At 42.2% G+C, this 14629-nt stretch overlaps 1 protein-coding gene across 6 annotated transcripts in view; it reads right to left on the bottom strand.

Moving 5' to 3' along the window:
* Positions 1-14629, bottom strand: part of LOC131684436 (LIM domain transcription factor LMO4) — a 1051444-nt gene that overhangs the window by 497856 nt on the left and 538959 nt on the right. The window lies entirely within an intron of this gene.

Here is a 14629-nt window from a genome sequence, read left to right as displayed (position 1 = left end):
TCGTCACAAGCGCACAGACTACTCTCCGCAAGCCCAATACGCCGCAGGTGCGCATCCAAGGTGTAGTGGTTGGACATAAGTCGGGACATTACTCGAATAAAATCCCGACCCACATCCATCCCCCTGAACCAAGGCTTCGTTGATACCTTTGGGATAATGGAATGTAGCCATCGTCCAAGTTCACCATTGCTCCACGAGGTTTGCCAACTGTTGAGTGTCCTCTGACGACAAATACTAAAAAATTCGTTGAAGCAGATTGGTCTTTCGTATATGTCACCATTTAATGCGCCCACCTTTGCTAATGAGTCGGCCTTTTCATTGCCCGGTATAGAGCAATGAGAGGGGACCCAAACAAAGGTAATTTGATAAGATTTTTCAGATAACGTACACAAGGACTCCCGTATCTTCCCCAGGAAATATGGGAATTGCTTTTTGGGCTTCATCGCACGAAGAGCCTCGATGGAGCTGAGGCTGTCCGAAATGATGAAGTAGTGATCTGTGGGCAGAGTGTCGATGATCCCAAGGGTGTACTGAATTGCAGCTAACTCTGCGACGTAAACTGAAGCGGGATCATTGAGCTTGAATGAAGCGGTGATAGTATTGTTGAAGATACCGAAGCCAGTGGACCCATCGAGATTTGATCCGTCAGTGTAGAACATTTTGTCGCAGTCGACTTCTCGGAATTTATTATAAAATATATTGGGGATCACTTGTGGGCGTATATGGTCCGGGATTCCACGAATCTCTTCCTTCATGGATGTGTCGAAGAATACAGTAGAATCAGAAGTATCTAGGAAACGAACACGGCTGGGAGTATATGAAGAAGGATTAATGCTCTGTGCCATGTAGTCGAAGTACAAGGCCATAAATCGGGTTTGAGAATTAAGCTCGACGAGCCTCTCGAAGTTTTCAATCACCAACGGGTTCAGAATGTCGCATCGGATGAGCAATCGATATGAGAGTTCCCAAAATCGATTTTTTAGCGGAAGAACGCCCGCCAGCACTTCGAGACTCATCGTATGGGTCGAGTGCATGCAACCCAAGGCAATGCGCAAGCAACGATACTGGATTCTCTCCAGTTTGATGAAGTGTATGTTCGCAGCGGAGCGGAAACAGAAACACCCGTACTCCATCACCGACAATATCGTTGTTTGGTATAACCTGATCAGGTCTCCTGGATGAGCACCCCACCATGTTCCAGTTATTGTTCGGAGAAAATTGATCCTTTGTTGGCATTTCTGTTTCAGATACCTAATGTGACATCCCCAGGTACCTTTAGAGTCGAACCAGACCCCGAGATATTTAAATGTGAAAACCTGGTTGATCGTTGCACCCATTAATAGAAGCTGGAGTTGCGCCGGCTCACGCTTCCTAGAAAAAACAACCAACTCAGTTTTCTCCGTGGAGAACTCAATACCCAGCTGAAGAGCCCAAGCAGACAAATTGTCCAAGGTATTTTGTAATGGTCCTTGCAAGTCGGCAGCTTTGGGCCCTGTAACAGAGACCACCCCGTCGTCTGCAAGTTGCCTTAGCGTGCATGAATTGGCAAGACAATCGTCAATGTCATTCACGTAGAAATTGTAGAGCAGGGGACTTAGACATGAGCCCTGGGGAAGACCCATGTAGCTAAATCGCGATGTTGTTAAATCGCCATGCGAAAAGTGCATGTGCTTTTCAGACAACAGGTTTAGCAAAAAGTTATTTAAAATTGGCGAAAGACCATGCTGGTGCAGCTTCTCTGACAGAATGTTGATAGAAACTGAGTCAAAAGCCCCCTTAATATCCAAGAAGACTGATGCCATCTGCTCTTTGTTAGCATAGGCCATTTGGATTTCTGTAGAAAGCAACGCAAGGCAATCGTTCGTCCCTTTGCCTTTGCGGAAGCCGAATTGTGTATCTGACAGTAAGCCATTTGCTTCAACCCAATTGTCGAGGCGAAACAAGATCATTTTCTCGAACAACTTCCGAATACAGGACAGCATTGCAATCGGCCGATATGAGTTGTGGTCGGAGGCTGGTTTTCCTGGTTTTTGGATGGCGATGACCTTCACTTGCCTCCAGTCATGAGGGACAATGTTACCCTCAAGAAACTTGTTAAATAAATTCAACAAGCGCCTTTTTGCAGTGTCAGGTAGATTCTTCAGCAAGTTGAATTTGATTCTGTCTAACCCTGGGGCGTTATTGTTGCATGATAAGAGAGCAAGTGAGAACTCCACCATCGAAAACGGTGTTTCGTTCGCGGTATCGTGAGGAGACGCGGCGCGGTACGTTTTCTGTACCGGGACAGAGTCCGGACAGATCTTCTTGGCGAAAGCAAATATCCAACGGTTTGAATATTCCACGTTCTCGTTGGTACTATTACGGTTACGCATACGTCGAGCCGTACCCCAAAGAGTGCTCATCGCTGTTTCTCTCGTTAACCCGTCGACGAACCGGCGCCAATAACTACGTTTTTTGGCTTTCATTAGACTCTTCATTCGCTTTTCTAACGACGCGTACTGTTGATAGCTACCGGGTAACCCGTCTTCCCGGAAGGCCTTATATGCAGTGGACTTTTCCGCGTACAGCTCTGAGCACTCTTTATCCCACCACAGGGTGGGAGACCGTCCATGGGTATTCGCGCTGGGTACTGGTTTAGTCTGAGCTTGATTCGCACTGTCGAGAATCAAGCCAGCCAAAAACCTGTACTCTTCCTCCGGAGGAAGTTCTTGAGTGGATTCGATTTTAACGGATATCGCGGTCGCGTAACTCTTCCAATCAATGTTCCGTGTGAGGTCATACGATACATTGATTGTTTCCGATGGTCTTGAACCGTTAGCAATTGAAATCACGATAGGCAAATGGTCGCTACCGTGGGGATCAGGGATCACCTTCCACATGCAATCTAACTGTAGCGAAGTCGAGCATAGAGATAAATCCAACGCGCTTGCGCGTGCTGGTGGTGTAGGAATCCGCGTCATTTCTCCCGTGTTTAAGATGGTCATGTTGAAATTATCGCAAAGATCTTGGATTAATGTTGATCTATTATCATCATGAAGACAGCCCCATACCGTACCGTGCGAGTTAAAGTCTCCCAGAACTAGCCGCGGTGCCGGTAAGGATTCCGTGATATTACAAAGCGTTCGGTGCCCTACCGAGGCTCTAGGAGGAATGTAGATGGAAGCAATGCAAAGGTCTTTACCTTTGATTAAAACTTGACAAGCGACAATTTCAATGCCTGGTGTCGAAGGGAGGTTAATTCGGTTGAAAGAATAGCACTTTTTGATCCCCAAAAGTACTCCTCCATAGGGGTTTTCTCGATCCAGACGAATTATATTAAAGTCGTGGAAGTTGAGATTTATATCGGAAGTTAACCAAGTTTCACATAATGCGAAAGCATCACATTTTAAACTATTTAGTAAAAATTTAAAGGAATCGATTTTCGGGAGGATACTTCTGCTGTTCCACTGTAGAACAGTGATCGAATCGGTGACCTCGTTCGATGACTTAGCCATCGAAGGATACGATCGCTGCAAGGAGGGGCCATTTAGTAGTCAACTGCTTCAAAAATGTTTGCACTATAGGGAGAAAACGTATCAGAAGGTTTTTAAGAGGATCAGTAACATTGAAAGCTGTGAAAATTAAGTCCACTATGTCAGAAAATTTCATTAGTCCGCTACTGGACTGAGTATCTGTTTGAAAAAAGGGGACACTTGGGGTTTTTGGTGTCCCTGGAAGTGGTGGGTACTCCTTGTTAGAATTAATATTTCCAAGTCCTGGAGCAAATTGCTTCGGCTTTTGTGCATCACTTCCGTTGGATTTATTGATTGCGGTTGGCGCACTCTGAGTGGACGACACCTTGGCACCCTTACGAGGCAATGTAGGGAGGCTAGATTTCTCCTCTTCCTGGATTCCCCTGGGTTAACCAATGATGTTCCCTCTTGTGGGTCGTCAGATTCTTGCTCAACGCCAGCCAAAAGAGCAAAGGAATTTTCGGAAGGGACAGATGGCGAAGCATTCTTTAGCATTTCTGCATAAGAGTGCCTCGAGCGATCCTTAAGGGAGCGCTTAATTTTATCCCCGCGCTGCTTGTACGCCGGGCATGACTTAAGAGCATGCGGAGGGCCCCCGCAGTAAATACACTTCTCAGTTTCTCCACCGCAAGCGTCATCCTCATGCTCTCCCTCGCATTTGCCGCACCGTTTTTTATTGCCACAATAAGTGGCTGTGTGGCCCAGTTGCTTGCAATTGCTGCAGTTCATTACCCGCGGTACAAATAGGCGAACAGGTAGGCGAACCTTATCCAGGAGGACATAGTTGGGAAGAGCAGATCCGGAGAAAGTCACCCGAATCGAGTCTGACGGAGAATAAGTTGTCTTATCATCTTCAGTTTTTGCGGAATACAATTGCTTGCATTCCAGAATTTTCACCTTTTGAAGTGAAGGGTCCTTAAAGCAGCCAACCCCGTACTTCAACAGGTCTTCGCACTTTAGACCCGGTTCGGCGACGACCCCATCGATCTCCACAACTCTACAAGGCACATACACTTTGAATTGCTTCGTAAAACGCTCGCTGCGAGCAATCTGGTTTGCCTGGTCGAGGTCATTTACTATAACGCGTATCTTATTAGCTCGAACACGTGTTATCTGAGCCACGGACGGGTAGTTGGCAGTCAGCTCCCGTGAGATTTCTAGAATATTGGGCGATTTCGTGTTGGGCCGGAAATACACCACCCAGGGTCCAGTCGAACTGGCTGGGTATGTTTTAATACGGGGAGGACTGGGGGAATCAGGGGAGGGAGTAATTTCGGGTTTATCCGGTATATCCATGGGAATATTATTCCCATCCAATGTTACTTCGCCCTCGGCCATTTAGGCACGAGGATAACACGTGGTGTAAACGAGAGATGAAACTTATATTCAGGGGAAAGGGCAGAAGTAGAGACCGATCGGGGAAAGGGAAATGAAAGAAAAAAAAATACTTAGCTTATATAGCGGCGATTCCGGCTATTCTGGTATTCACTTCACCAGCCTGGGCACCGGCGAACAAAGACTGCCTCGAACAATGGTTGACCTTCACTGACAATTTATTCTTGTTCACTTTATGCACAGCACCAGAAAACGAACTGCTTCGATCGAGAGCTCGGAGAGTTATCTGAAAAGTTATGGCTTGTTGTTTGTGGATTACTCTTTGTCGCCTATTAATTGTTCAATATAGTAATAATCCATTGAAATAAGCCAAACATTATTTCGATAAAACGAATTTTGTATTTAATTTTTCTATCTACAACCGCTAGAAATAATCACCGAACACTTCCAAGTTGTCTGGAAAGAACTTGATAACTTATCAGTGCAAAAATGTTCATTTGTACGAACCTTCTGACTTTTTTTTCTACAATTTTTCTAACTTATAACCATCGGATCGATCTGAAACATATCGGGAAATGAAAAGCGAAATAAATAACTCCAAGCAACGGCGTAGCCAAGAGAAGGTTTTGGGGTTTAACACCATACAACCCCCCCACACCCACCCTACCCAAAAAAAATATTGGATTGAAGTTGAAAATTTATTGATGCAGACTGATTTAATTAAATATTACAATAACAATTATCTGATCCGTAGATTGATAACCTGTTGTTTTAAACATCATGAGGACTTTTGATAAATTGTCGGAATGGGGTCCTGATATGTAACTGATCTTTTGGTCTAGATTTCACAGTTGTCTAATAGCATCAATATCAAATTCCTGCCTGAAAACATTCCAATAGAAAATTCCAGAGTTCAATCATAATCCTCAGATTTCTTTTCAAATTGAGCTCGCTTTTGCAGAGATGCACTGTAATAAGGGTCTTTATTGAATAGGAAGCGAAGTTAAAATTGATTTAATGTCTATGAAACATAGAACTGCTCATCAAAAAATGCATAACTTTCAACAATGTTTTTGCCTTTCTCATACACTCTAAAATTGTCAATCTAATCCCGACCCGGAGGGCCAAGTGTCATATGCCAATCGACTCTGTTCGTCGAGATCGGAAAATGTCTGTGTGTGTATGTATGAGTGTGTATGTGTATATGTGGAAAAACATGTGACCTCGATTTCTCATCAAATTCCCATATAAACTGAAATGAAAAATTTGCAAAATCAAATTTGTATTTTTGATGCCAAAGGACTTTAAAATGCATGAAACATTGAGATTTGTTGTAAACTCGAAAAAAAAAAATGTTTGACAAAAATTGACTTTTTTGGACTTTGGTACATTTTTGCCTTTCTCATATAGAAAGGTTATGCAATCACTCTAAAAATCGTCAATCATGCCGGCCCGGAAAATTTTCAACTTGTTAAGAAATTTTAAAACTAGTTTAAAATTTCTTAACAAGTTGAAAATTTTCGGCAGGACCCGGACCTCCCGGATCTTTCTCCATGATCCGCCGCTGGTTTCAAGCGATGTTTCAGTATCACATAGTATCTCAAGATCGTGGCTGTCGATCCGTTGTATGTATGTGAAAATCGTACTGAACATGTAATATTAATTTCCACCATGGTATTGAACATAACCAGCCATGGAATCGTAGTCTGGACAAATGAGACAAGAACAATTGCACCACTAGGTGGATTAAAATAGGTTTTTATTTTGGGAATGTGTCGAGTTGAGACGAAAACGTAATATGATTAATAACGAGGATAACACTTTCCGAATGTAGAGAGAAATTTATGAAAAATTACGATTTACATTCGACTCTAGCAGGTTCTGATCGATTTTGATGAGCATTTGATTTTTGTTGTATGACCAATTGTATGTATAGGTCAAATCTCAAAAACGGTAATTTAAGGTCAAGATAGCATCATTCTGAAACCGCCAATTTCGGAGGTTTAGTATTTTCGATGAGTTTTACAAACGTTAAACAGCGCATCATTTGATAAAATAATTCTGACGGTCCAAGAAGTATTTATGGTGAATTTTCTCAGGTTAACATTCATGACTACAATAAAGACTCAACAAATTCGCTAAAGACACGAACTCTGTTACTATTTTCTGAAAAATAATTCTGCATAATTTTCTTCACAACTTATGGTTTCGGAATTATGCCGTTTGGACAGTAAGATCGATTTTCACCAAACCCCCACCAAACCGAATTTCTGGCTACGCCGCTGACTTCAAGTAAGTAGAAACAAAGTCGTTCTAGACTCGTTCACAAGAAACTTCTTCGAATGCTGAATATCTATTATAATACATTGAAACCCCAATTTTATCAACCAAATATGAGCACATGTTTGATGGGCTCTAGCAAACGAACAAGACTGAATTCGAGTAAATCCTTTCTTGAGCATGTTTCCTTATCATGAAGATGGAAATATGCAAAAATAAAAAAGTTCATCATAATCAGAAATAGTTATCAGACCACATCAAGGGACGGGAAGAATACTTTAACAGCTTCAGTTTATTATAACGAAAAAAAATTGCCCGATTTAGTCAATGTCCCCATTTTGTCAGCCTAAAATACACCATGAGACTGATAAAAATGGGTCTTTATTGTATGTATTATTCACTGTGTTTCACATTAATAGGTACATTTCATTCTTGGGGATTTTTATTGCATCGAACTACAACAATTTTAAGGTAGTTTTCAAGGGGTTATTTTATAGACTTCTTTCAAAATTTGGCGAACCTATTCCAATTCGTATACCAATTAATCGGTATACTTAAGGGTTTATATGTTGCAGATAGAGAAAATACTGAAATTTTCAGCTTTTTTCCTACACAATATTACGAAAGCAATTTTTCCTAATAAGTTTGTGAAAATTATAAACTATTTGAAATTTTTTAATAGTTTTATTTTTTATTTAACCGTGATTTTTTAATAAATAGTGACCATCGCTTCACAACGTAGTCTATTTTTCATTGCTTGCGGTGAGCACGATCTCTCGAATTGCTGAGCTGAAAATTATGGAATAGAAACAAATTTTTAGTATTCTTTACAAATTTAACTCGCCGCGCAGATAGCTCTGAATTAGACCCGCTGGTGCCCTAAAACGATTTCGCTAGATTTTCAGAGCACTGTGCACCCAGTGCATTAACGCAAGTGATGGAAGGTTATCGAAAAGTTTCGTGAAAATGAAAGTTCCAGTAATGATGATGATTTTTCCAAACGGTTCGTTTTCGTGAGGTTTTTATTTGTTCTTTGGCATTAGGATTAGCGATAATAATTCAAATCAGGGATACTACTGGGAAGTCACCTTTAGAAAAAGTCGATGTCGAAGTAAAATTTGGAACTATGCACGCATGCACTTCAGAGATAGCGTGATATCAGGAGCTGCGATTTCATTTCAACGTTTTTATGTGAAAAGGGCGATACTTACAAATGTAAACATATGGCTTTTTTCATACATGCGAATGAGGGCTTTGAAACGCAACAAATTTACCTAAAAATTTAGATTCTACGATATTGCGGCGTTCTTAAACTACAGCAAAAAATACAACGGGCGAAATTGTATTTTTGTTTGTTTATTTAAAGTTTCGCCCTCCACGCTCCATGCAAACAAACAGGGCGATACTTTTTTGCTAGCAGTTTAGAGGCGAAACTGTTATTTTCGTATTTTTTAGGATTATCAAGCTGATACTAGCTGTAAATAGTAACAATGATCGCTGTTGAAAAAACACGGACGAAGTCGGTGGTGCAGCACGGTAGTTATTGTAAAAAAACGTAAGGGCGATACTTTAATGCTGATAGGTGGGACCGAAAAAGTAAAAAATCGCCAAAGGGGCGATACTATCATTTTGTCATTTTTAATAGCAAAAACAAATTTTAATTTAATAATTTCAAATACTTTATGAAGTTTTGGGTTTCGATCACTGAATCATGCAATCTAGGATGTAAAAAACACAGTAGCTCCTAAATAGGAAATAAAACCAAGTCACCAAGAAATATTCACTGTTGATTTTCTTTGAAAGGTATCACTGCTAGTATCGCCCTTTTCAAGAAAAAGCGCAGATTTCTTAGTTCTCAGTCGCGTTGGAAATTTGAGTAAAGTATAAACTTCAAATCGATTAAAAAAATTCGATTTTTTTGGCTCAGTACAATATAGGGTGATGAGCCTATTTGCGCCATGTTTCTATTATCACCCTACCCATTTGAAGCCGATGGTTAGAGCAGTGTCTGCCATCTTTGTTCAACGCATTGAGTCAAATGGTAGCGGAACAATAGGGGCACTCGATTCGACTTTTCATTGTGCTCAAACACGAGAATTTTACTGTTTTCAACGCATTTGTGTTATTATATTGGTTCTTAACAACGAAGCAAAGCGGTTGATGTCAATTTTTACGCATTCCCTTGATTGTAAAGCAAGAAATTACCGAATTAGTGAGGCCCCTTGCTTAGTATGGTGAAAATAGGCTCATCACCCTATAACCCCTTTAGGAAAATTCAGTTTTCCCACCACAATGCATTGATTGAGGAATTTAGATATTTTTTTTTTTTTTTTTTTTTCAATGCGTTTATTTGACATGGCTCATAACGTAAGTTTAACGGAGCCGGATTTACAAGAAATATTATAATAATATAATATCAACTTACTCTAAAAAAAAATATTTCAACTTGAAGATATTACAGCTCCAAGTATTGGAGCAAATTGGATAATTTGTGTCCATAAGCTATTTATTAGTGGCATTAGTGCGTGTATCAAAGTCCTTAATTTGGGATCCACTTGAAGAGACTCGCATAGTGCGTTGACAACTTCGGAGATGGTGAAAAATGACGATGCTTCTGGCTGTGGTAGTGACATAGACGATGCAGTATTAGCTGATTTAATCTTGGATTTAGGCGTAGTAGTGGAGTTTTTACGATTGTTTCGTAATGCTGATGAAGTGGATGCTTCAGATGGAGTTTCTATGTTCGAAACTTCTTCAGCTGCCGCTTTTTGTGCTTCAGCATAGATAGTTTTCTGTATCTTCGATTTAGTTTTGCGAAGCTTGTGGCACATTCGTTTAAATTTAATGCACTTTTCAGGTAGTGTATGTTCAGTGTTGCACTTTTTGCACATGTTGGACTCTTTGGTGATATTGATGTTACTGTAGCAATGATTCGCAGTGTGCCCTAGTTTGTTACACCTCCTGCAAACCATTGGTTTTGCATGGTATAATCGAACGGGAAATAGTACTTTGCGAATTTCAATAAAATCTGGCAGTACTGTACCAGGAAAGGTAACACGAATACTAGTTGACGGGACAAAACTATTCTCCGAAACTGAGAATTGCGCCAGTCTGCAGGTATCGATAATCGATACAGAACGCATATGTTTGTGTTTAAATTTCCCAATACTTCCAACGATGTCGGCAGTTCCAATGAAGGGATCAGATACCACACCATCGACTTGAACTCGATCACATGGTGCGAAGATGTTGAAGGTCGATCGTAACTGGGAGCTTTTGATTAGATCATTTGCTTCTTTTCTGTTGTTCATAATGATTTCGAGTTTTCGTTGTGTTAGTTTCTTTATTTCGGTCACAGACGTGTAGCGACTGTGCAAAAAATCAGCGATGTTGAGAGCATTCAAAGGTGTTTTCATCTGTCGTATGTAAACGATAAATGGGGCTGATGCATCCTTGGGATACAATTTGATCCTAGGTGGTCCTCTTGGAATGTCATTCTTTAGGTCAGCGAAGCTGTTCGCAATGGGAACTGGTAACTGTTTTACACTGTTCACCTCCATTTTAACGATGATCGAGTGATATAACCTTCACTCTGAAATAAACGAATAAAGGATCGCGCGCGTGTATAACCAACCGATCTGGTCGGCGTAAGAGTGTCAACTGAATTTAGATATTTTATTAACAGAGCATTAGCAATAATTCGTTTGTATGTCTATTTTATGGGCCATTTTTTCGCTGTCCCATTGATTTAGTTTGAGATTTCTAGCACTGATGTTGTCCTATGCTGATTTGAGCGATTCTCTGAGTCCTGCCACTATCCCATGTAATATGTGTTATCAAAAACATCGCGAAGCATCAAGCTCTAAATGTTCTCAAACGATATAATATCCGAAGAGAGTGATAAGAGTTATAAGAAATGTCTCATCACACTGTTAGGTGGATTAAAAGCGTTTTTAATTTATTGAATTGAAAAATAAAAAGAAGTTTTCCTTTCATTCGTTTTCGAGCTCTCCATCGAGACAGAGGTTGTTTTTTTCTAGTCCGTAGTGCTGTGTGAGGCGATAAAGAATAGTGTTAATCCGCATTCAAGGTTATTTTGCCAGTTCGGTCCGGTCCTCAGTCTTTTGTTCGCGTGTGTGAGGATTAAACAATAGCCAGCTGTATAAGCTGGATCGGTTCGTCGTTGGACACCAGTTTAAAGCTAAGTGGTTTTTGTCTTTTGTAACACATTTATTGCTTTCTTCCGTCTGCGCGGGCGCTGACCCCGTGCGTTGACGTTTTCTATGGTTCCCTCTCCGGATGGTCAAATGGAAGTTGAATCGGGTTCAACTTCTAAGGCTTCCCCCCCCCCCCCCCCCCGGCCCAAATGCTATCCAGAACTCTCAACTGGTCCATTTGTGGTCTTCTTTCGGCCCAAGACTAAATCACTGAATCTTCTTCAGATTTCTAGAGACCTGACGGAACAGTTCTCGGCTGTGACCGAAATTTCAAAGGTCCGCTCGGACAAGATAAGGGTGTTGCTAGCCAACTCAAAGCAGGCAAACGATATTGCTTGCTGTGAGCACTTTACGCGGGATTATAACGTGTATATTCCAGCTGTAAAAGTACAATCCGAAGGCGTCGTAACCGATGAGAGTTTGACGTGCGAGGATATGCTGAAGTACGGGGTTCGCCGTTTCAGAGACCGCTTACTTCAGCCAGTGAAAATACTTGAGTGCAAACGTTTGCACTCAGTAGTAGTTGCGGGGGATGGTTCAAAAACGTACCCCCAATCAAACTCTTATCGGGTGACCTTCGCTGGTACCGCTTTGCCAAATTTCGTCCTCTTGCACAAGGTTCGTCTGCCTGTGCGTCTGTTTGTGCCGCGGGTCATGAATTGCACAAAGTGTAAACAACTGGGTCACACAGCCACCCATTGTAGCAACAAGGCCCGCTGTGGAAAATGCGGGGAGAATCATCTAGATGATTCGTGCAGTAGGCAAGCCGAAAAGTGTCCTTACTGTGCGGAGAGTCTGCATGATATCTCGGCATGTCCCGCGTACAAACTACGCGGGGATAAACTGAAACGTTCCCTTGCGGGACGATCCAAACATTCTTTCGCAGAAATGTTAAAGAATGCTACGCCACCATCCTCAGCAAACATCTATACTCACTTGCCTCCTGACGAGGGCGAGGCTGGTAACCCACAAGAGGGAACATCTACTAGGATGCCTAGAATTTATAGGAAGAGGAGGAACATTTCCTCTCGTAAAGTTCCTTGTAAAGGCCAGAAGGTGTCCCTTGAGGGGGCTCCGAAAGTCACATCTATTGGAAGTGTTGCAACCAAACCGAAGCAATTAGCTCCTGGTCTCGGAGGATTAAGCTCAGAGAAGGAGTTCCCAGCACTTCCAGGAACATCAAAAATCCCAAGTGTTCCTTTGTTTCAGTTCGAGAGTAATCACAGCACTGGAATTATAAAACTCTCGGACATAGTGGACTGGATAATAAAAACTTTCAATATTACTGATCCTATTAAAAGTCTTATGTTAGCTTTTCTCCCTACAGTGAGAACATTTTTGAAGCAGTTGACTGCTAAATGGCCCATCCTCTCAGCGATTGTATCCTTCGATGGCTAACTCATCGAACGAGGTCACGGATTTAATCACTGTTCTACAGTGGAATTGCAGAAGTATCATCCCGAAAATCGATTCCTTCAAAAATTTAATAAATAATTTGAGTTGCGATGCATTTGCATTATGTGAAACTTGGTTAACTTCCGACGTAGATCTCAACTTCCACGACTTTAATATTATTCGCCTGGATCGAGACACCCCCTATGGAGGAGTGCTTTTGGGGATCAAAAAGTGCTATTCCTTCTACAGAATTAACCTTCCCTCGATAACAGGTATTGAAGTTGTCGCTTGTCAAGTAACAACCAAAGGCAAAAGCCTTTGCATAGCTTCCATATATATTCCCCCCAACACCGCGGTTGGGCACCGACGGCTACAAGACATCTTAGAATCCCTGCCAGCACCGCGACTAGTTTTAGGAGACTTTAACTCTCACGGTACAGCATGGGGTTACCTCTATGATGATAACCGGTCTTCCTTAATTCAGGATCTTTGCGATAACTTCAATTTGACAATTTTAAACACGGGTGAAATGACACGGATTCCTCCAGCGCGCCCGAGCGCCTTAGACTTGTCCCTTTGCTCAACATCGTTGCGGTTAAATTGCACGTGGAAGGTAATTCCTGATCCCCACGGCAGCGACCATCTACCGATTGTAGTCTCAATCAATAACGGTTCAAGGCCATTGAAATCAATCAATATTTCGTATGACCTCACACGAAATATCGATTGGAAGAGCTATGCTGCCGCGATATCCGACAACATCGAATCTACCCAAGAACTTCCTCCGGAGGAAGAGTACAGCTTTTTGGCTGGCTTGATTCTCGACAGCGCGAATCAGACTAAGCCAGTACCCGGCGCGAACATACAAAAACGCTCTCCTAATCCGTGGTGGGACAAAGAGTGCTCAGACGTGTACGCGGAGAAGGCCGCCGCGTATAAGACCTTCCGGGACGACGGGTTACCCGCTAGCTATCGTGGAGCAGTGGGGAGCTGAGAAGGTGGCTACATTCGATAATCCCTAAGGTATCGACGAAACCTTGGTTCAAGGGGATGGATGTGGGTCGTGACTTCATTCGTCTGATGTCCCGACTCATGGCAAACCATTACACGCTGGATGCACATCTCCGGCGTATTGGGCTCGAGGATAGTGGTATCTGCGCTTGTGGCGACGGCTATTACGACATCGAGCACATTGTCTGGGCGTGCACCGACTACAGTTCCGCCAGGTCTCGGCTAAAGGATACCCTCCGGGCCCGAGGAAGACCAACCAACGTCCCGGTTCGAGATGTGCTGGCAAGCCGCGATATCCTCTATATGTCGCTTATATACACCTTTGTGAAAACCATCAATATACAAGTCTAACTGCCCCTTCTTATTTTCCTTATCATTCTCAGAACCCTCTTCCACCTGTATCAAAGCATCTGTATCGAATGAGCCAACAAACACGGGACCTATGGCACGAACATAACACGCTTAACTCGAAATCCACATCTGAGCCGATCCACATCTGAGCCGTACTACGAAATCGTCTGGCAAAACTCCTGCCATTTTGAGGAGGACCACCCGGCGTCCCAGTACATGGTTCCCCTGATTAAGGCCACCCGAGTTTGTAATCCATCCGTTGCTCTCACGATGCCTGAAACTGAAATAATTTTCTCTCCCTGCAATCTTTGTCTACCCTCCCTCCCCTGACTCTTATACCCAGAAGTAACACCCCCACCCCCCCCACCCCCACACAATATCATCACGAAGCATTTAGCTCTTCTTGTCTCTTCTAGTTTTAACTATTATATTATATAATCTCGTTGAAAATGCCCAACTCTACTACCCACAAAAATAACTATAATTACGAATCTTTACAAAATTCAATCATGCCCTCTAGTTATTCCT

The sequence above is a fragment of the Topomyia yanbarensis genome, chromosome 2, assembly GCF_030247195.1.
Source record: "Topomyia yanbarensis strain Yona2022 chromosome 2, ASM3024719v1, whole genome shotgun sequence".
Lineage (NCBI taxonomy): Eukaryota > Metazoa > Arthropoda > Insecta > Diptera > Culicidae > Topomyia > Topomyia yanbarensis.
This window is presented reverse-complemented; position numbering and strand designations above follow the sequence as displayed.